At 43.6% G+C, this 24,657-nt stretch overlaps 1 protein-coding gene across 1 annotated transcript in view; it reads left to right on the top strand.

Moving 5' to 3' along the window:
* The first annotated feature begins 3,639 nt into the window (after window positions 1-3,639).
* ZHX2 (zinc fingers and homeoboxes 2) overlaps window positions 3,640-24,657 on the top strand; it is a 98,323-nt gene continuing 77,305 nt past the window's right edge. The window contains exon 1 of the mRNA XM_089659070.1: window positions 3,640-3,913. The gene's annotated coding sequence lies outside the window, so the exon portion shown is untranslated. The remainder of the gene's footprint in view (window positions 3,914-24,657) is intronic.

The raw sequence follows: 24,657 nt of genomic DNA, 5'->3' as shown, positions 1-24,657 counted from the left end.
GGGTTAAATGTTAGGGTTAAATGTTAGGGCTAGGGTTAAATGTTAGGGTTAGATGTTAGGGCTATGGTTAAATGTTAGGGTTAAATGTTAGGGATAAATGTTAGGGATAAATGTTAGGGCTAGGGTTAAATGTTAGGGATAAATGTTAGGGCTAGGGTTAAATGTTAGGGCTATGGTTAAATGTTAGGGATAAATGTTAGGGCTAGGGTTAAATGTTAGGGCTAGGGTTAAATGTTAGGGTTAAATGTTAGGGCTATGGTTAAATGTTAGGGCTATGGTTAAATGTTAGGGCTAAATGTTAGGGCTATGGTTAAATGTTAGGGCTAAATGTTAGGGTTAAATATTAGGGCTAGGGTTAAATGTTAGGGCTATGGTTAAATGTTAGGGTTTAATTTTAGGGCTAGGGTTAAATGTTAGGGCTATGGTTAAAAGTTAGGGTTAGAGTTAAATGTTAGGGCTATGGTTAAATGTTAGGGTTAAATGTTAGGGTTAAATATTAGGGCTAGGGTTACATTTTAGGGTTAAGAGCTAGAGGTAAATGTTAGGGTTAAGGGCTAGGGTTAAATTGTAGGGTTAGGGGGCTAGGGTAGAGTTAAATGTTAGGGTTAAGGACTAGGACTTTGATAACTGTTAGGGCTCAGGTTAAGGACTAAGGTTAAATGTTAGAGTAGAGGGCTAGGGTTAAATTTTAGGGTTATGGTTAAGTGCTAGGGTTAAACTGTAGAGTTAGGGGGTTAGGGTTAAATATTAGGGTTAAGGACTAGGGTTTTGTTAAATGTTAGGGCTAAGATTAAATGATAGGGTTAAGGGCTAGGGTTAGAGTTAAATGTTAGGGCTCGGGTTAACGACTAGGGTTAAATTTTAAGGTTAAGGGTTAGAGTTAAATGTTAGGGTTAAGGGCTAGGGTTACATTTTAGGGTTATGGTTAAGTGCTAGCATTAAAGTTTAGGATTAAGGGCTAGGGTTCAATTTTAGGGTTTATGGCCTAGGGTTAGATTTAAATGTTAGGGTTAAACATTAGGGTTGGAGTTAAATGTAAGGGTTAGGGTTAAGGAGTAGAGGTAAATGTTAGGGTTAAGGGCTAGGGTTAGTGGTAATTAGAACTCTAACCCTAACAATTACAGCTAACGCTAACCCTAACATCTAACCCTACTCCTTAACCCTAACATTTACCTCTACTCCCTAACCCCAACCCTCACATTTAACTCCAACCCTAATATTTAACCCTAACATCTAACCCTAATCCTAACATGTGACTTTGGACACATAAAGGCTCCAGCGCTACTTTCATGTGACTTTGATGCTATTTGAGTGCCAGAGTGTGAAGTTGCATCAAAATCGCACTACATGAACAGAACTGTCATGTTTTAATTAGCCAAAAAACCTCTGCATGTTCAAAAACGCAAAACGCACCACTAAACGTGCTGGAACAACGTATCAACCACAACCTGCATAGATGTGAAGCAACCCCTGTATGTGTGTGACTAACCTTAAATGGCCCATAGATAGATCAAAATTCAGTCAGTTCAGTAGGGACCCTGACAAATTTCGATCCATGTGTGGCCACTGCAGTTGAACAGAAGTTGATGTACCGGCCCTGATAGATAAAAGCTGCTTGATCAGCAGCTGCAGCACTTATCTGTGTATTCTGACAGTGGAGGATCCCCCCCCACCCCCAACTGTCAGAATATAGCACAGAGGGGAGGATTCCCCCATCAACCTTGAATGTGAAGATGGGGGAATTGCTTGTTTTTTTGTTCAGCTTACTGGCTGAAAAAAAAATGAACAGTGTATGGCCAACTTTATTGTTGATACGAGTCTGAACTCCCAGCCATGTATTTTATTGTAAGCAGTGCAAGTACCTGAATTTGACTTGGTGTTGCCTATTCATACCCACTGTACAGTACAGCTCAGTGCCCACACTGCTCCTTTTTTTTAGAGGGGAGCAGAAAACTTACTCGATCCTTCGGTCCTCTAGAAAACGGCGCTCCTACCCAGTCTGTCAGTGGACTCTTCCTGGTCTATGGAGACTGCTTTGGGCATGATATGTCAGGAACAGTCCACTATTTAAAACTGCTGGAGTGCAGGGGTGCCGGACCGGTTGTGCGTGGAAGATGGGAAAATTAGGTAAGTATATCTCCTTTCTCCTCTCCCCTAGACAAAACCGAGCAGTAAACCAGTGCAGGAGTTGGGCTTTAAGGATTAGGACCAACCGGCTACAAACATGAGGGAGCGTAGAATCTGAGGAGTGGGGTTACTCTGTGCCAGTACACTGATCACCTCTGTCATGTGTTTACCAGTCTTCTCTATAATCCTCTCCACCCCCCCCCTCACTCCAACACACTGGTCCCCTCTGCCACATCTTTACTAGTGCTCTCTATCCTCTCACCAGCACAATGATTCTCTGCCATGCCTTTATTAGTACTCCTTATACACTGTCTGTCCTCCAGCACATTGATCTCTTCTTCTCTGCTATGGATCTGCTGGCCCTCTCTATACGGTCCATTCAGTACTGCATCCCCTCTGCCATGTCTTTACCAGTCTTCTCTATACCCCCCAGCACAATGATCACCTCTGCCATGCCTTTACTGGCCCTCTCAGCACATTTCCTCTCCCCCCAGAACACTGATCCCCTCTGCCATGTCTTTATTGGCCTTCTCTCTCTATATAAGAACACTGCCCCCCTCACCACCATGTTCTCATTACTGGACCTCTCTACACTTTACTAGCCCTTTCTATACTCTCCTCTATACTCTTCCCCAGCACAGTGATCCCCTCTGCCATGTGTTTACTGGCCTTCTGGGGGTCTGCCAGGCAATATGCTGTGTTTTCCTGCCCTGTGTTCCTTCTCAATGTATTTACTAATCTTCTCTATGCACTCCATCCCCCCCCAGTACACTACTCCCCTCTGCCATGTGTTTACCTCCCTTCTGTATACTACCCCCCCAGTACACTGCTCCCCTCTGCCATGTGTTTACCGCCCTTCTGTATACTACCCCCCCAGCACACTGCCCCCCTCTGCCATGTGTTTACCCCCCTTCTGTATACTACCCCCCCAGTACTCTGCCCCCCTCTGCCATGTGTTTACCTCCCTTCTGTATACTACACCCCCAGTACACTGCTCCCCTCTGCCATGTGTTTACCACCCTTCTGTATACTACCCCCCCAGTACACTGCTCCCCTCTGCCATGTGTTTACCGCCCTTCTGTATACTACCCCCCAGCACACTGCTCCCCTCTGCCATGTGTTTACCTCCCTTCTGTATACTACCCCCCATACACTGCTCCCCTCTGCCATGTGTTTACCGCCCTTCTGTATACTACCCCCCAGTACACTGCTCCCCTCTGCCATGTGTTTACCTCCCTTCTGTATACAACCCCCCCCCTTCAGTACACTGCTCCCTTCTGCCGTATGTTTACCTCCCTTCTGTATACCAACCCCCATCTCTCTCTCGGTCACACGTGGTCCGGATCAACAGTTGGCTCCTCGGTGACACCCTCAACTTTCCATGCACAATGCCTTCCATTACACGGCCCCCTCTCCCCTCCCCCCACACTGAATATCCAATGACCCCCCCGATCTCTCCGTACGATATGATAATAATGATGATAAGAATGTGCTGAGGCCCCGCCCCGGCCCCGCCCCCTCCTGACAATGGGCGCTCCATGTAAATCACCAGTGCGCAACTTTGCGCAAGAACCGAGCCGCGATCCCGGCTGAGTTGCGGGAGGCATCGTATGCAAATCGTGGCGATGACGTCGGAGATCATGTGGCTTTTGGCGTAGATTCCCCGCTGATCGTCGGAGGATTTTTGTATGTTTTCTCCCTGGCTGCGATCGATGGAAGGTGTGGGATCCCGGGCCGGGGGCGGAGGACACATCGCGGACACATCGTACGAACGGCCCGGCCGCAGGTGAGGAAACTTCCTCCGGAGGAGGGGGGGGAGGGGAGGACACGTGAGAGGGGAGCGGGGCAGGTCACCGGATCGGGGGGAGGATCACACCCCCCCCACTCACCCCAACTACTTTACCGGCTGTTTACCCGGGTGTGTGGGGGGGAAGGGGCGGGCAGGGGGCTGTCGCCCGATCGGGTGTAAGTTGGGGGCGGATGAGCCCCGGGAGGGGGAGGGGAACACATCGACGTTCCCGATGTCGACATAACAGAAAATATGGCGTCCGACACCGACAGGGCGGCACTGACAGGAGAGCCGGGCCCACCGATCCGACACCGACCGATCGCTGTGTAGGGGGAGGGGCCACCCCTGCTACGATCCGATCAGCTCTGCGATCTGCCTGCGGACATCGGCACCCCCCGATCTGCATGGAGGATGCACAACACACCCCACTTTCAGATCTGCATGGAGGGAGCAGAACACCCCCCCCCCCCACACACACTTTCAGATCTGCGTGGAGGAAGCCCCCTTTCCCCAGATCTGCATGGAGTGAGCAGAGCACCGCCCACTTTCAGATCTGCATGGAGGGAGCATGGCTCCTCCCACTTTCATTCTGCATGGAGTGAACACTTGCCCCCCCCAAAATTGCATGGAGGATGCAGAACATACCTCACTTTCATTTCTGCATGGAGCAAGCAGAGGAGCAGAACACCCCCCACTTTCAGATCTGCATGGAGGGAACACTCCCCCCCCCCCCCCCCAATTTGCATGAAGGATGTAGAGCAACTCTCTCCAGATCTGCATGGAGGGAGCAGAGCACCCGTCCATTCCCAGGATCTGCATGGAGGATGCTGAGCAACCCATACCCAGATCTGCATTGAGGGCGCAAGGTACCCCCCCAGAGCACACCCCATTTTTAGAACTGCATGGAGCGAGCACAGCAACCCTCAGATCTGCATGGAGGGAGCAGGGCAGAACCCCCCAACCACACACACAAACACTTTCAGATCCTACTTTCATTTTTGCATGGAGGAAACACCCCCAAATTTTCATGGAGGATGCAGAGCACCCCCCCCCCCCCACTCCGATCTGCATGGAGGATGCAGACCACGCCTCACTTTCATTTCTGCATGGAGCGAGCAGAACATCCCCCACTTTCAGATCAGCAAGGAGGGACCCCCCCCCCCTCCCAAATTGCGGAGCAACCCTCTCCAGATCTGCATGGAGGGAGCAAGGCACCCACCCCCCCAAACTGCATGAAGAATTCAGAGCACACCCCACTTTCAGATCTGCATGGAGGGAGCACAGCAACCCCCAGATCTGCATGGAGGGAGCACAGCAACCCCCAGATCTGCATGGAGGGAGCAGAGCACACCACCAGAGCCTAACTAACTTCCTTGAGTCTGTGAGATGTGTCTGTATGTCGGGCCATACTCCAGGCAATAACACTGAAGGATCAGATCACAAATGACACGGGTGAGGGATGTATGCCGGGTTCGGTGATTGGTTGTGGTGGAAATAATGGATGGAGGTTTCTGCACTTTTGTGTACGAAGACCGATCTCTAGGTGGTGACCATACACAGGGCAATAACACTGATTGGTTGGGTGAGACGAGGGATGTGTGACGGCTTTGATTGACTGAAGTCAGTTGCAGGAAAACAAGTCGGTGAGTTGATAATAGTGACTTTCTTTAATGCCCCTTGTGCATATATCGGACTCTATACAGTGGCCATACACCATGAGATGAAATTGAACGATGTTTCATTCTACGAAATGAGCGATCAGTCAAGTGAGTGATGAGCGACAGGTTCAATCAGCCCAAGTCAGTCGGTTGTGGCACAATTGACCGTACAAGACCGATCTATGGATCTTTGTATTTGGTAACATAAAATGAAAGAATTGTTGTCCGATTGGACGCTGGTTGAGTAATACGTGACAGTAAGAGATCGGGTTGACCCAAGTCAATCGAGTGTGGCACCGAGCTGGTTAATGGCGGGGTTTTGTGCTCTTTTGCAACTATCATTCAACCCATGTGTGATCCTTCTACAAATCTCCCGTCAGTGGAACCGGCACTCATCATACTATTTTTGTTGTCAATCCAGCATCAGTTGTTCTGTTTATTGCACCATGTATGGCCATCAATAGATTCTACTAAACCAATCTGCCATCCGTGTTCTGAACTCTCCGATAAAGTGTAGGAATTGATCGGCATCCTCTAGGAAACAGATGGCTCCTCCCACGATCCCCGAGACTGATGAGGATAGAGGCGACTATTGGTCACCACAAGGGCCCAATTCACACCTCTGTGTCACGGGATCGCGCGTTACGCACGGGGCCGCCCATTTATTTGGTGACAAGCGGACAATAAAGCTCCTGCACCTTTTTTGGGGGCATTCATGAGGCATGCGTTTGCTGGTCGATTTTTGGCGTACACGACACACACTTTTCTCATGTTCTGTGAACAAGTCTGTAAAGAAGTCGTGTACTTGTGTGATTTTTTTTTTTTTTTTTTTTTTTTTTTCCTCAGCATAAGAAATCCCATTATTGTCTATGGGGCCGGATCAGTTCTGTGCAGCACGCTGCTGTGCGACTTGGAAAAAGGTGCAGATGCTTCTTTTGCTGCATTACTGGTCTCGTAGCGCTTTAAAAAAAAAAAAAAACTGCATCAGATCAATGTCAGTCGCTGTTAGGGCACGCAGAAAACTATTGCGCATGCTGCAGTGGAGTCACACGTAAGAAATGCACAGGTGTGAATGTGTCATATATGAAAACAAACAAAAGGAATGTGCCATATATTAAAACAAACAAAAAAACCTCAAACTAATGTGCCATATATTATAACAACCAAAAAAAGGAATGTGCCATATATTACAAAAAAAAAAAGTGTCATATATCAAAACAAACATAAAAACCACAAATTAATGTGCCATATATTAAAAAAAAAAAACAAAAAAAGGAATGTGCCATATATTGAAAAAAAAAGTGTCATATATCAAAACAAGCATAAAAACCTCAAACTAATGTGCCATATATTAAAACAACCACAAAAAAAGGAATGTGCCATATATCAAAACAAAAAAAACAAAGAAATGTGTTATATCAAAACAAAAAAAAAGAAATGTCATATATCAAAACAAACAAAAAAACCTCAAACTAATGTGCCATATATTAAAAAACAAAACAAAAAAAGGACTGTGCCATATATTAAAAAAACAAAACAAAAAAAGGACTGTGCCATATATTAAAAAAAAACAAAACAAAAAAAGGACTGTGCCATATATTAAAAAAAAAAAGTGTCATATATCAAAACAAACATAAAAACCTTAAACTAATGTGCCATATATTAAAACAACCAAAAAAAGGAATGTGCCATATATTAAACAAAAACAAAGAAATGTGTCATATCAAAACAAAAAAAAAAAGAAATGTCATATATCAAAACAAACAAAAAAACCTCAAACTAATGTGCCATATATTAAAACAACCAAAAAAAGGAATGTGCCATATATTAAAACAAAAAAAACAAAACAAAGAAATGTGTCATATATCAAAACAAACAAACCTCAAACTTATGTGCCATATATTAAAACAACCAAAAAAAGGAATGTGCCATATAGTAAAAAAAAAAAAAAAAAGTGTCATATATCAAAACAAACATAAAAACCTCAAACTAATTTGCCATATATTAAAACAACCAAAAAAAAGGAATGTGCCATATATCAAAACAAAGAAATGTGTCATATCAAAACACAAAAAAAATGTCATATATCAAAACAAACAAAAAAACCTCAAATTAATGTGCCATATATTAAAACAACCAAAAAAAAGGAATGTGTCATATATTAAAACAAAAAAACAAAGAAATGTGTCATATATCAAAACAAACAAAAAAACCTCAAACTTATGTGCCATATATTAAAACAACCAAACAAAAAAAAAATGAATGTGCCATATATTAAACCAAACAAAAAAACCACGGTAAGTACCTGCAGGAAGCGGACTGGAGCTCACTTGAAGGTTCCATGTACCATCCATGTGTAGGCACTGTCACTGAGCCGACATACATAGAGATGAATGAAACCTTGTTTTGACATTTCAGTAAAGTTGGAAGGAAGAAAAAACGTACGTGGTGTGATGCCCCTAAACGCACATCGCACCGCCCCTTACTGGACCTCACACTGCCAGCGACATGTACAGGGAAACACTGCATGTTACCAGTGGGAATGAGACCTAAGAAAAGCATAAACACGCGGACACACAAGTGTGATCTGAGCCGCGGTCACATGACCCAAGGATTCTTTAGTCCCCGGTCACACCTGTGCCATAGTACAGTACACAACAAAAGGCTTACCGTGTCTCTTTTTTTTCCCTTTTATATTATTCAGTATTTGTATAACGCCAATCAATCTGGCACATTTATTTATTTCAGGTACTTATATAGCGCCATCAATTTACACAGCACTTTACATATATATTGTACATTCACATCAGTCCCTAACCCTCAAGGGGCGTACAGTCTAAGGTCCCTAACTCACATTCCAGTACTAGGTTCGTTGGTTCGAATCCCAGCCAATTTTAGACAGGATCCAATTAACCTACCAGCATGTCTTTGGAGGGTGGGACTAAACCGGAGTACCCGGAGGAAACCCACGCAGGCACAGGGAGAACATGCAAACTCCAGGCAGGTAGTGCCGTGGTTGGGATTCGAACCAACAACCCTAGTACTGCCAGGCGGAAGTGCTAACCATTTAGCCACTGTGCTGCCCGGCACATTCACACTTGTGTATTTCCCATATGTGTGTCTTGGAAATAAAGCTCAGGTGCATCAGTTTGGTCCCATAGACTTCAATGGGAGTGTGTTAAAAATAACATTGAAAAAAACACCTGCCTGATCCTACCTTTTTTAGGCCCCATTAAGGCTTGTGAAACTTCAAAATCGTGCCTTTTTCTTTTATTGGGATTTTACAGTTCGACTTTGGATGAGTGCAACTTTTGGCTTTGACCAAGGATGATTGTGCTGTACAAAGTCTCACACAAGTATATTATTCAGATGCGACTTTGGAGGCTTTACATTGAAGTCTATGGCCCTCAAGTCACATGGACGTTGGACCAAAGTAGAGCAGAAACTACTTTTGAAGTCGCTGCAACTTGAAGTCACGCAGACATGAATGGTACTCATTGGAAAACATGGGGTGCTACTTGTCATGCAATTTTGGACCCCAAAGTTGCTTGATGGCTCTTGGGGCCCATTCACACTGACTTATGGTAAGATGGATGATGTACATTTCCATCCATTTTAGCCACTGATGTCCATTGACATACATTTTGATGTCGGTTGACATGTATTTTAGCTCGCGTTTAAAGCGTACTGCATTTTTACAGGATATCCTGAGCACTGCATCCATGTTGCATTTTAGCTCAATGCAGGTCAATGCACCATTATGGCGTGAATAGGACGCATTGGAAACTGTTTCTCAGGATCTGCATTTACAGGTGCTCTAAAACTCAGATAAACGCACTGGTGTGAATTGGCCCTTACACTGTACATAGTGGGAAGCTGATGAGTTCCTGCTTGTGCCTTTTTTTTTTTTTTGCGGGGGGGGGGGGGGGTGATAAACATGGTTTTCAATGTGTTGTGCATAGGGCAGCCTGTTTATTTGAATGGGTTTCCAATGCGCGTTTGTCACGCAAAAGAAGCACCTGCACCTTTTTGGGTTGACAAGCTTTGCACTGTTTTTTTTAAATTATTTTACTCATGCACGTTTTGCCGCAATTTCCTCACACTTGTGTCACGCACCAGTCATGGCAAAATTGCGCTGTATTTCAGGCGCCGTTTAAAAATGAATGGTAACCCAAACACTGCCCCAATTTTAGCGCATTTGGAATCGCTATGTATGAATGGAGACATTCGCCCTGGTTCACACTGGATGCAACTTTGAACTCACGCTACTTCACTTGAAGAGGCGTGATTTCAAAGCCACAGATCAGTGCGATTTGTACCTCCTATTTCACTGTGACTTAATTTAACCAGTTTCTGACCGCGCAATAGCAAAATCAGTGCATATCAGTGAAGTAGAAAAATCACTAATTTACAAAACTTTAGAACTGAAACTAAGAAAACTTTTTTTTTTTTTTTTTTTTTTATTTATTTATTTATTTGCAAACTTTTATAACAGAAACTCTAAAACTTTTTTTTTTTCAAAATTTTTGGTCTTTTTTTTGTTAATTTAGCAAAAAATAAAAACCCCAGCGGTGATTAAATACCACCAAAAGAAAGCTCTAGTTGTGTGAAGAAAATGATAAAATTTTAGTTTGGGTACAATGTTGTATGACCGCGCAATTGTCATTCAAAGTGTGAGAGCGCTGAAACCTGAAAACTGGCCTGGGCAGGAAGGTGTAGAATTGCCCGGTATTGAATTGGTTAAATACCACGAAAAGAAAGCTCTATTTGTCTCAGAAAAATGGTAAACATTTAGTTTGGGTACAGTGTTGCATGACCACACAATTGTCATTCAATAGCGCTGAAAATTGGCCTGGGCAGGAAGGGGGTAAAAGTGCCCGGTAGGGAAGTGGTTGACAGAAGTCAATGCAAATCGCAATGAAATCGGAAGAGTAGTGCAGGAACTATTTTTGAAATCGCACTACTTCAACATGCACCATTTAGGACCGTGCCATAGAAATTCGATACGACTTCAGGTGTATGTTTTGTGTCAACCAGGATCGATCGTCTTTGATGGGAGGGTTTATAAATCATGCAAAGGCACTGCAATGGGCTCACCCTGTGCACCTACACATGCTGGGTTGGTGGCAGTGTACTAGAGATTTTTTTTTTCAGAACAAATGAAACAATACCCTGTGTATTATACTCTGGGTGCACTTCATAGATGGCGTTTTCATCCTGTGGCAGGGATCAAAACAGAAATTTGAAGACTTTGTAATTGAGTTGAATAGAAATGACATTGGGATGTATTACACAAGTTAGATCAATTATTACTCTATTAAACATTTGCCCGCTAGAGGATTTACCCTCCCCCCCCCCCCCCCCTTCCTGACCGGGCCTTTTTTTGTGTTACGGCGCTGTTACTTTAGCTGACAATTGCGTGGTCATGCAACGTTGCACCCAAATGAAATTTACATCTTCTTTTTTTTTTTACCCACAAATTGAGCCTTTCTTATGGTGGTATTTGATCATCTGTGCTGTGTTGTTGTGTTATTTTTTTTTTTTTTAAAAATGAGAATTTTGAGAAAAAACAATATTTTTGACTTTTTGCTATTAAACATGTCCAGTAAAAAAATAAAGAAAAAAAAAAACTTTGGCATAAATGTAGGCCAAAATGTATTCTGCTACATGTCCTTGCTTAAAAAAAAGAAAAAATCCCAATACATGTAAATTAATTGGTTTACATGAAAGTTATAGTGTTTACAAATGGCGGAATATATACTGGAATTTATTTTTTTTTTAAATTTTACTAGTAATGTCGGCAATCAGTGACTTATAGTAGGATTGCGGCGGACATTTTGACACTGGTAGGAACTGACTTGGTGTCACTGATATCCCCAGTGACGCCAATACAGTGATCAGTGCTAAAAAAAAAAAAAAAAGCACGGACATTGTACTAATGGCACTGGGCAGGAAAGGGTTAATATGAGGGGCAGCCAAACGGTAACTGTGTGCTTGGTAGTGTTTTACTAGGGGGCAGTGTCAGCGTGCTTCACTGCAATCACACTGCTCTGGATGGCTGTGCTGTGCACAGCCTTCCAGAGCAGTGTGCCTGAGCTGACAGGGAGGAGGACTGTTAGTAAACACAACAGTCCTCCTCCCCGTTGGAGATCTTCAGAAATCAACGGGCGCCGGTGAGTACTTGCTTGCCGGGACCTGGTGATTGACAGCGGCGCAGGGTAGGACACGCACGCCACCTACCCAGAAATGCAAAATCACGTGTGACTATATACATGATTTGCACATCCATGCTGCCCTGTAGCAGTATGTCTGCTATAGGGTAGACGGGAAGCTGTTAAAGTGTTACTGGACCCTGCATTCACTATATCTGGTCTCCCACAGTACACACAACATGGAAATACAATTATTTTAGTAAATATAAAATGCTACATATCTTTTCTCATCAGCAGTTAGAGCAGTCTTGTGGCTTCTAACAGTGGTCAGCAGAGCACTGGTTAAAGTTTGTAGATGGGGTTTTTATTCCCCTCTGACTGTCCTATGAGGCTGCATAACCCCTGACCTTCTGTCTGGACAGTGCTGATTGGCCCTGTGCTGATAACATGCAAAACTGTCCAGCAATGCATACCAAACGGAGCATGTGCAGAGTGACTCCTCTGTACTATCAGCAGATGGATTGGGGACAGTAGAAGGGGAGGGTCAGAGAAGACAGGATCAGACAGCCTTTTTACAAAATGTGGAGGTTTAACCCCTTAGGTTCCACAGTGAGTATAACAAGCATGCTTTACTGCATATACAGACTGATTCTACTGATGTGGGTTTAGTAACACTTAACTTTTTAGATCTCAAAATCACGAGAGAGAATGACAGTACCATTGAGACAACAATTTACCATAAACACACAGCTAACAACAGTTCGCTCCATTGGGATAGCCAGCATCCACTATCACTCGAAAAAACAAAACAAAAAAGGCATCCCAACTGGACAATTTATAAGAGTTAAAAGAAACATTTCAACAGATAAAGCCTTTCAGGATGAAAGCTTACAACTGTTGGAGAGATTTGGTAGCCAAGGTTCTCATATCTGTGATTTAATGCCCGCTCATACCGGTGCGATTTCAGGTATGATTTGCGAATCGAAATCTCTTCTAGTGACTGTCAGAGTCTTAGCGTGCTATTTGCTGCAGCACAATTTCTAAAGTAGTTCTTGCTTTACTTTTTCTGCAGTTTTTTTGTTTTGATTTTACATACATAGAATACAATAGAAATCGCACTGCAAATTGCAACAAATCGTTGAAAATCTTCACAAGTAGTAATAAAGTCTTCTAAGATTGCACGCAAATCGCACAATTTTAAATTGCAGCAGTGTGACCTGTGACTTAATGAGAAAATACATACAGTCCCGAGAGAAACTGTACTCAGAAAAGTTTCAGATGATAATGGGGGAAATGAGAATTATTGGCACTTTCTCGAATCATTCTGGTCAGATATTTAGGGGCCTGGGGTCAGTAGGGGGCCCCATGAGATGCCCCTGGGCAAGGACACAGGGGCCCCATGATCCTCTATTGCCTGGGGGCCCCATGAGTTGTCAGTCCGCCAGTGTGTGTGTGTGTGTGTGTGTGTGTGTATATGTGTATATATATATATATATATATAGTGTGTGGTAGTACAGCACAGCAGAGAAATGCACAGCAGCATGTTTCCCTAGTAAAACAGTACACAGTAAACCCTTTGATTGCTCCAAATGTTAACCCTTTCCTGCCCAGTGTCAGTGCTTTTTTTATTAGCACTGATCACTGTATTAGTGTCACTGGGGATGTCAGTGACAGTTCCCCCCAGTGTCAGAATGCCCACCGCAGTCCCGCTGTAAGTCGCTGATTGCCGCCATTACTAGAATAAAAAAAAATCTAAAAAAAAAATTCCGGTGTGTATATACCACCATTTGTAAACAATATAGCCTTCACATAATCCAATTAATTTACATGTATTGATTTTTTTTTTTTTTTTTGTAGCAAAGACATATAGCAGAATACATTTTGGCCTAAATTTATGAAGAAATTAGATTTTTAAATTTTTCTTTTTTTTAGGGAATGTTTTTTATAGAAAAAATTGTGTGTTTTTTGTTCTCCTTTTTTTTTTTTTTTTTTTTTTTTTTTTTAAATTGTCAGTCTTTTTATGTTTATAGCGCAAAAAATAAAAAAACAGGTGATCAAATACCACTGAATTAAAGCTTAATTTGGGGGAAAAAAAGTACATAAATTTCATTTAGGTGCAGCATTGCACGACCGCGCAATTGTTAGTTATAACACAGCACAGTATCGCAAAAAATGGTCTGGTCAGGAAGGGAGGTAAATCTTCTGGCGGGCAAGTGGTTAATATCCTAAAAACTACTGAGATGCAAAATGACAAAGATCTTTCCAAAATTCTCCCCAAGAATCCTATTTTTACTTCTAGACGAGGGAGAAACCTTAGAGACCTGCTTGTGCATAGTCCTCTAGAGGAAGTGCCAGCAAAGACCATTCCAACATGGCTACCTGGGGAACCACAGGACAGCCGCAGATGTGGACATTGTAAAGCTTGTCCCTTTTTCCCCACTTTAAAGGAATTTGTGAATCCCAAAAATGGTGAGATTGTCAAAATATCACATTTCTGTAACTGCAGTACTGAGGGGATAATCTATGTCTTGAGAAGCTCTTGCCCGCTTTAATATGTAGGGAAAAAAACATTCGCCAATTCAGATGTAGAGTATCAGAACATGTGAATGACATTGCCCAGGAGAGAGATCGACCTATAACTAGACATGTCGTTGAGAAACACGGAGGTAAAGCTGAAATGTTGGATAGTTGATCAGTTTGTGTCGAGTCCAAGAAAGGAGGATCTTGTTAAACATCTTAAAATTGGAAGCCAGGTGGATTTTTCTCTTAAATTCACGTTTTTTCCCGCTTCTGCCCTGCCCCCATGGTCTGAATGAAGGCTTTACCTTTCTCCCATTTATTTATCTGTGATTGATAAATCTCAGATTTTCTGGCTACTTGCCTCTTTAGAGAATGATTGATTTATATTGAATGATTGTAGATCTAAGTTTGCACGAAGATTGGGTGCTATTTGTCATACACTCTTATCCAGCCAAGTCAGGTCATTCCAATGGAAATACGTGCATAAGGTTATTGTGCCGGTTTTGTTTGTCCATTAGATGGTGATCCATAGCTGGTTTCGTATGGTATAAAAGGGTGTATGCGTGATGACACAACATGAGTCGTGACACACGTAATGACGTCATGTGCGACTGAACAGTATGCGTGACGCAACATGCAAGGAAAAATGTCACCAGCACACGAGGATCACCAATATGGGCCCAAAGGTTTTAATAAACGCTCACATAGTTACAGCAAGGCAACGTTTCGGAGTCTCACAGGACCTCTTCATCAGGCATGTGACTATGACGTTACATGCCTGATGAAGGGGTCCTGCGAGACTCCGAAACGTTGCCTTGCTGTAACTATGTGATCATTTATTAAAACCTTTGGACCCATATTGATGATCCTCGGTGTGCTGGTGACATTTTTCCTTGCTGATTTTGTTCGGTTCCAGCCGACGGTCGCTGCAGCACCCACTTATACACACAGCCATTTTTAATGCAGGAACGCGTGCGTTTGGATTGTACACTTGCATAACTCAACATGCGGCGTGATGTCACATACACAGTGGCCATTTTGACTTTACATAGGAGAAAAGCAAACAATTGGACGCCGTTTACATTTGCCATGTAACTACACACTTCTTTTGCTCACCATTATAAATGATTATACTCCCCCACGAGGAAGCTTCATTCAAGGAGTGAAACATGCTAGTTTGCTGCTGATTTGGGAGCACTTTTTCTTTTTGGATGACGCGTAAAATTTTTTTCTTTACCTTGATATTTTTGGGGTAGGGGAATACCCATATTTATGGGGACAGAAATGTGACCATTCCTAGAGGGGTATTTTTTGTGGCATATGGGGCCTGTCCATTAGTGGTGTATTTATATCCACATGGATGGGTGTTCATGTATTACATATCATAGACAGATGATTTCTAATAAGATATTATATTACCGTATATACTCGAGTATAAGCCGAGTTTTTCAGCACATTTTTTGTGCTGAAAAACGGCCCCCTCGGCTTATACTCGAGTCAACGTCTGCAGGGGGCTGCTGTCTCTTACCTGGCTCCGGTCCCACGACGATCCGGTCCAGGAAGCGCGGCTGCTCCTTCATTCGGTTCGTCCACTGGATGTTCGCGCGGCTGCTCGGCTCCGCCTTCTCACCGGTGATTGGCCGCCAGAACTGTAGCTCAGGAAAGGCACACAGGCGGCCAATCACCGGCGAGGAGGCGGAGCTGAGCGGCCCCGTGAAAATCGAGTGAAGGAGATGCAGGTAAGTGTGCCGTGCTTAGGTGCTGCTGCAACCACATATGCTGGCTGCAGCAGCACCATACTGGAACAGTGTCAGTGGGAGGAATAGTGCCCCATCATTGGTGTCACTGATACCAATGATGGGGCATTATTCCTCCCACTGACACCAACGATGGGGCACTTTTCCTCCCCCCCCCCCACTGACACCAATGATGGGGCACTATTCCACCCCCCACTGACACCAATGATGGGGCACTATTCCACCCCCCACTGACACCAATGATGGGGCACTATTCCACCCCCCACTGACACCAATGATGGGGCACTATTCCACCCCCCACTGACACCAATGATGGGGCACTATTCCACCCCCCACTGACACCAATGATGGGGCACTATTCCACCCCCCACTGACACCAATGATGGGGCACTATTCCACCCCCCACTGACACCAATGATGGGGCACTATTCCACCCCCCACTGACACCAATCATGGAGCACTATTCCACCCCCCACTGACACCAATCATGAGATACTATTCCTCCCCCCCACTGACACCAATGATGGGGCACTATTCCTCCACCCCCCCACTGACACCAATGTTGGGACACTATTCCTCCCACTGACACCAATGTTGGGACACTATTCCTCCCACTGATACCAATGACATGGCACTATTCCTCCCACTGATACCAATGATGGGGCACTATTCCTCCCACTGACACCAATGATGGGGCGCCATTCCTCCCACTGACACCAATGATGGGGCGCCATTCCTCCCACTGACACCAATGATGGGGCGCCATTCCTCCCACTGACACCAATGATGGGGCGCCATTCCTCCCACTGACACCAATGATGGGGCGCCATTCCTCCCACTGACACCAATGATGGGGCGCCATTCCTCCCACTGACACCAATGATGGGGCGCCATTCCTCCCACTGACACCAATGATGGGGCGCCATTCCTCCCACTGACACCAATGATGGGGCGCTATTCCTCCCACTGACACCAATGATGGGGCGCTATTCCTCCCACTGACACCAATGATGGGGCGCTATTCCTCCCACTGACACCAATGATGAGGCATGATTCTTCCCACTGGTGTTCCCACCCTCGGCTTATACTCGAGTCAATAGTTTTTCCCAGTTTTTTGTGGTAAAATTAGGTACCTCGGCTTATATTCGGGTCGGCTTATACTCGAGTATATACGGTACTATTCTAAAAACAGCAAAGGTATAAGCCCACATGGATATGGATTGCTCTATAGGTATGTAAACTGACATTGGTTTTGTTTCCTCACCCTCTAGGTATTTACAATTCTTTCTCTCAGTGTTCCTTTTTAATGTTGTAATAAAAGTTTTTTTTTTCTCCAACTTTTGACCCCATAGACTCCAATGGGAGTGCTTTAAAATAAATGACAAATGTATAAAAGTGTACACTTAGCCTTAACCACATGACTGAGGGGTTATTTGGTCTCTATTCACCCCTGTGCCATTTTCTGTGCAACGATGCACGACAAGAGGATCACCATTATTTGCTGTAAAGCCAGTTCACACTTGTGTGTCTATTTCATGTGTCTTGGAGGGGAAAAAAAAGTTACAAGTGCTTATTTTTAGTGCCACAGTGCATGCTTTCGGTCCCGTAGGCTTCAACAGAAGTGCATGAAAAATGCAGACTCACAAGTGTGAGCCCGGCTTCAGCCCCTAGTCACACCTTTAGCTTCCTGTTTCATGATTCCCGAAGTGCGACAACTCAAAATGTACAATACGATTATTTTCAATGGGTTCGTTCACATTTGAAGCTCGATTAAAATACATAAGCTGCTTTGGGGCAGAAATGCGCAATTCCCAAACCATAGCAACGCTATTATTCCTATTATTCTCCATGGGCCTGTTCACACCTGAGAATTGTGTTGTTTGTCTCAAGGTCAAAGTACATGAGCCTTTATTCCAGCGTAGCCACAATCCATCGCACCGCGATGCAGCCAATAGAACTAAAGACAACATATTTTTTGTTTCATTTTGGACTACAACCCCTGTCAGTTTGTTTGCCATTCATGTCCCATTGGGGAGATTTCCCTTCACTTTCTGCCCCGTAGCCACAAGAGGAAGTGAAAGGAAATCCCTCCAAAGTGAGGAAATCCCGGAACTAGTATCCCATTGGAAGATTTATTTATTACAGGTATTTATATAGACGACAATTAACGCAGTGCTTTAGATTTAGTACATTCACATCAGTCCCTGCCCTCAGGAAGCTTACAATCGAAGGTCCAAGTTTCATATATGTATATATGGGGCAGCACAGTGCCTAAATGGTTAGCACTTCCGCCTGGCAGTACTAGGGTTGTTGGTTCGAATCCCAACCACGGCACCACTTGCCTGGAGTTTGCATGTTCTCCCTGTGCCTGCGTGGGTTTCCTCCGGGAACTCCGGTTTCCTCCCACACTCCAAAGACATGCTGGTAGGTTCATTGGATCCTGTCTAAATTTGCCCTAGTATGTGTATGTATGAATGTGAGCTAGGGACCTTAGATTGTACACCCCTTGAGGGTTAGGGACTGATGTGAATGTACAATATATATGTAAAGCACTGTGTAAATTGACGGTGCTATAGAAGAAACCGGAATTAAAAAAAAAAAAAAAATTTATATATATAATTAGGGCCAATTTAGACAGGAACCAATTAATTTAGCTGTATCTCTTTAGCGTGTGGCACAACACCAGAGTAAGGGTTTTCTTCTAATGGAGTGATCTACGTTTGGGGGCTCGTCCGGGATAGCCATCTTGGTGAATGTGGGACAACACCAGAGTAAGGGTTTTCACCTATTGGAGTGATCTACATTTGGGGGCTTGTCTGGGATAGCCATCATAGTGAATGTGGGACAACACCTGAGTAAGGGTTTTCTCCTAATGGAGTGATCTACATTTGGGGGCTCATCCGGGATGGCCATCTTGGTGAATGTGGGACAACACCTGAGTAAGGGTTTTCACCTAATGGAGTGATCTACATTTGGGGGCTCGTCCGGGATAGCCATCATAAGTGAGTGTGGGACAACACCAGAGTAAGGGTTTTCTCCTAATGGAGTGATCTACATTTGGGGGCTCATCCGGGATGGCCATCTTGGTGAATGTGGGACAACACCTGAGTAAGGGTTTTCACCTAATGGAGTGATCTACATTTGGGGGCTCGTCCGGGATAGCTATCATAAGTGAGTGTGGGACAACACCAGAGTAAGGGTTTTCTCCTAATGGAGTGATCTACATCTGGGGGCTTGTCTGGGATATAGCTATAGTAAGGGAGTGTGGGACAACACCTGAGTAAGGGTTTTCACCTAATGGAGTGATCTACATTTGGGGGCTTGTCTGGGATATAGCTATAGTAAGGGAGTGTGGGACAAGACCAGAGTACCTGGAGGGAACCCACAGAGGCACAGGGGGAACATACAAAATCCAGGCATGTAGTGGCATGGTTGGGATTTGAACCAACGATCCTAGTGCTGCCAGCTGGAAGTGCTAACAACTGTGCTGCTATATTCCTAATCTGGTGACAATCCAAAATTTTGTGATTTTTCTTTCACTTTTGATGATTAAAATAAACAGGTTAGAGAGGGACACACAGCTACAAAAAAATTAACAGGTGTTCTAATCTCTCTTCACTGTATCCAAAACTAAAAAAAAGGTTTGACTTTGACACTTCAGTAAAGTTTGCGAAAAAAAAAAAGCAATCGGCACCACTGCCTTCCTGCTGGCGTGATTGGGCCCAGAAACGTACCCTTGAAGCTGTCACAGCAGGCTCAGGTCACAAAGCTGACACACAGGCACATCTATTTTCAAAAAAAGTCGCCATGTTCTTTTTGGGCTCTTTTACACTGGTGGCTAGGGAGTGCTAGAGCTGGGTGGCTGAGCCATGATTTTTCCACCCTTGGCCATCCACTAGAACTCTAATATTACAGCCTGACAGGGATGTATACGTGCTGCAGCCGCAATACTTTTCTCTGTCACAACTATAACTTGGGTTGCAGTTTGATAGACGGCGCTGCCTGTAAAACTTTCCCATTGAGATCAATAAATCCGCACCACAACCTCCAGCCAGATATTTGCAACATGGTTCAGCATTTAAAGGAAAAAAAAAAAAAATAGAAGTCAGGAAGCAGCAGTAGTGTAAGTAGTAATGAAAGCCTGCCAGCCACTGCCTTATCGCCATATGAAAAGCAATCCACTATAGATTGATTTTCAGAGGGCTGTAAACATAAGATCTCTTTGAGATTGAAACATATCGGTCATGTGATTAAAAAAATAATTATCTGGTGTTTTGTGAATTAAACAAAAGCAGGCAATTGTCCTTTAGATTTTTAATGATATGATCACACAATCAGAAGTTGCCGGTTTAGTTCTCCCGGTCTATGGCAGATCGGATCTGCAGGGAGAACTTTCAGGCGGCATCCGTTCCTCACTCCCCGCGTCATCAAACCTACCCCCAACCCCCCCACTAATCTCATAAATGACATTCAAACAAGCTGAGGCTTCCTGAAAACACAAGCCAACGCTCTTCTCATCCAGCCCACTTGCAGTTCTTTTGTCTCCCCCCTCCTTGAACCTGTTTGATGAGCGCGGTCGGGAACGCCAGGGGTTAAACGTGTTTGGAGAATTTTTTTTGGCAGAGGAATGAATGAGTTTGGAGTGTCAGGATAAACTTGTTTATAGGAAGTTCACTTGTGATTTGCTGTTCTGCTCCACCTGATTACTTGACTTCAAAGCCGTGGGGGGGGGGGGGTCGTCCTCAAGTGTTTCCTGGTGGCTTTTGTTTGCCGGAGCTGCGGGAATTCCCAGCGTTCCTCTTATTATGTCTTTATGGTTTTTTTTTTTTTTAACATTCGCTTTGGCTTCAGTGTCCTGTAGTTATTCTGGACTGTATGGCTGCCTGCTGGATCTGTCATTGGGCCTTTGGAGTCTTGAAAGAAATTTTTCTATAAATGCTTAAGTTTATTGTGTGTGTGTGTGTGTGTGTGTGTGTGTATATATGTATATATGTGTGTATATATATATATATATATATATATATATATATATATATATATATATATATATATATATATAATTTATAAAAACTTTTAGCCTTTATAGAAAAACTTCTTTCAAGACTCCAGAGGCCCAATGACAGATCCAGCAGGCAGCCATACAGTCCAGAATAACTACAGGACACTGAAGCCAAAGCGAATGTTAAAAAAAAAAATGTGTGTGTGTAATATAAATATATATATATATTATTTACCAATTTTCTGTATAAATGATATACCTATTCTTGTGACATTGGTGTGTGGTTAGGGATTACATTACTAAAAATCTGTTACAGAATTGCGCATTTAATACTGGAACACACCGAATCTACAGCTGTGTATGGGAGCCAATCAGCTTCTGCCTTCAGCTTGTTCAGTTAAGCTTTGGCAATGAAACCTGGAAGCTGATTGGTTTCTAGGCGTTGTACCAGATTTTGGACTCTATATGTTCACAGCACTGCGCTGATGCGGAATGAATAATGTAGAGAATGCATCACTACTTTTTGAACGCAGTGTTTTGTGACCTATGACAATGTAATTCCTGGGATGGACTAATAATAAAAGTTTGCATACCTATAGTAGTCCCTTTGTGAAGTGACGCACACTTTTCTAGACAGTTCTGCCACTGCTGGAAACATTCCTGGAATAAATTTTCTGGAATGCTGCACAGCATCTTTGTCGTGGCATGCTGATGTCCGGAATGTCCTTAAATCTGTGTCCTTCCCCTTTTTTTTTTTTTTTTTTTTTTTTTTTTTTTTTTTTTTTTTATATATAGCCAAAAGTCGTAGGGTGCTAAGTCAGGGGAATAAGGTGGACACTTCATGTGCAGGAGCATTGTCGTGGTGGAGGATCCACCTGTCAGGTCAGAATTCTGGAATTTTTCATTGAACAGATTCCCATAACCTTTTTCATTTTCCACATTTAAATCTCTCCTTTGCATTTTTGGCTGCCCAGTTCTTGTGTCATCGTAGACCTCTTCCCGCCCCTCCTTAAACTGCCTATGCCATCCAACACTTGAGTTCTTCATGGAGTGTTCTCCATAAGCCTGGTGCAACAGAGCTTACGTTTATCTCACACTTTTTATCAATTTTTATGCAACATTTGATGTTAATCCGCTGCTCTATCCTGTCACTCATTTCTCACCAGCAGTGCAATGCACACACGTGTTTTCTTGTACTATTCCATAAGGACTGAGTCAGCTGGTCTGCAGCCCGGGTGAGTGCAGGCTAGAACATGTCAGAACACGCTCATGAGTGAAAGGCTGAGGGAGTCACCACCATAGGGCTACGCCGCAGGTATTCCGGGAATTAAAATGTTAAACCTTTTATAAAATATTCCAACCTGCTGTAGTGAATAAAAACAAATGAAACTTTTCTTTTGATAAAGAGTAACATGCCCTCAGTCTCTAACCAGCCATTGTGGCACGGCCGGCACTGTTTGGCCGCCTGTGGTGGCACGGCCGGCAGTCTCTGGTTGTATCTATTCTTTATCCTTATATAATATGTGTGGCCCTTTTTTGATGTCAGGGTCCACACTTTATCAAGTATGTTGGCCACCACTAGTCTAACCCCTCTGAAATCCTTTGGGTTATATTCATGAGCAGCAGCAGACAAGTGGCAATGTCCCCGATAGAACAAAATATGTTGTGGGTTTTATAAATCAGATGATTCCTGATCAGTTGTTGGGGGTGACGGCGCCATGTTTGCTCCAGAATCAGTAGCTCGGACTTTGTCTTTGAATCTAGTTGGTTACAGAAGTTGATTCTTGTTCTATCATGTTAACTTCTCACGTGACATGCAGTCGTAGCTGACATTACTGTGATGGTGATTCAGAATATGTGTGTGTGTGTGTGTGTGTGTGTGTGTATGTGTATATATGTGTGTGTGTATGTGTATATATGTGTGTGTGTGTGTGTATATATATGTGTGTATGTATGTATATGTGTGTGTGTGTGTATATATATATATATATATATATATATATATATATATATACACACACACACACTAATATAAAAAATATATGTGTGTGTATATTTATATTGTCATGTCACAAGAGACTGTCAGAGACCCTTCAGGCTGAGTACAGTTGCAGTGAAGTCAATAATATTGTCGCTAAAATTTAGCGCGCTCAGGAGATGGAGAATGTCGGCTTTGTGACAGGTGCCCTTTGTATCTCCCCGTCCTGGGAACGGTCGCTGAGCGCGTTACACTGCGGTGAGATTTGCTCTCTGCTCAGTGTGACGGCTGGCTTGGCCCGCGCCCAGGGAAATGCGCGTACCCATTCAAAAATCAATAGCAAGAATTCCCAGTTTATCCCTCGGTTGTAGTTGAGGTCGGATTCCCATTGTACTGCATGAACGCGCATGTTACCCGAATATCAGGCGGCGCACTGCTGTGCCATTTGTGCAGCGTGGCTGTCGACAGATCTGCATTCTATGAGGAGTATTGTTGCACACTACCAGAAATCCTGCATGCACCTTTCAGGGCTTGGCCCATACAGTGGAAATGGTGACATGTTTGAATTTCTGGGAGGTACAGAGGCAGCACGTATCGCACTAAAGACAACCTGTCAGTTTTTGGGCGAATCGTGCAGCAGCTGGGTGCTGTTTGGGGCGCTCAGGGATGTTTGGCCCAAATGCATGTCCCTGGATACATACAGCCCTCCAGGATGGGGGGGGGTAAAAGCAGGCCTATACACCACCAACAACAAAGCAATGAAGCCGCACAGGACTGTGCCCATTCAGCAAGTAGTACTGCCATCATATGGAAAGCCATTCAGTGCAGTCAGTTGCAGGGTGTTTTCTGCATTTTGAGGGTCTTAATCATTGCCTGTCAAATGCCCTTTGAAAAGAGATCCTTGCAGATTGCTTTTCAGAGGAGCAACTATGTTAGTTGCATGTGTGAAGGCTCCCAAATACAGGTACCACTAGGATCAGCGCATTACAATATATTTCAGGCAGTATTGTCACCAAACTGAACCTATTCAGTGCAGCATTTTGAGTCACAGCTAATGCCTGTCAAATGCCCTCTGAAAAGCGATCCACCACAGATTGCTTTTCAGAACAGCAGCTACATCATCTGCATGTGTAAATGAGTCCTAACTAGGGATGCACCAATATATCGGAGATTAAAATGTATCGGCCGAAGATAGTGTTGATGGCATTTTGTCAGTAGGAGGAAACAAGGTGCCGATAAGCATGTGATTTTTGCTGTGAGTTTTACCCACAATTTTGCCACTATTTATACTGTGATTTTTACCACGTTTAGGGTGTGCTTTTCATAGGTAAAAAAACAGCATCAAACGCTTTTTTTTTTTTTTCCTCCAATTTGCTAACTTGTTGCTGGGCAGATTAAACATGCAAAATACATCAAATGCGTCAAAACCACAGGACGTGTTTTCTCCAGCATCTCCATTTAAGTCTATTGAACCAAAAAATGCAACATTTTGCTTTTTAAAAAAAAAGTCCCTGACCCTTTCCAACAATGTAACAGCTCAAAACCGCATAGATGTGAATATGTCCCATAGGAAACCACATTAGATGGACTATGTAGTATGTTTGTCCAAAAAGCACTAAAAAAAAGCATAGGGGTGAACCAGGCCTCAATGAGGTGCGTTTTTTTTTGTTTTTTTTT

This window comes from Staurois parvus, unplaced genomic scaffold (assembly GCF_062004578.1).
Source record: "Staurois parvus isolate SC_StPar_1 unplaced genomic scaffold, SC_StPar_1.0 ptg000030l, whole genome shotgun sequence".
Lineage (NCBI taxonomy): Eukaryota > Metazoa > Chordata > Amphibia > Anura > Ranidae > Staurois > Staurois parvus.
This window is presented reverse-complemented; position numbering and strand designations above follow the sequence as displayed.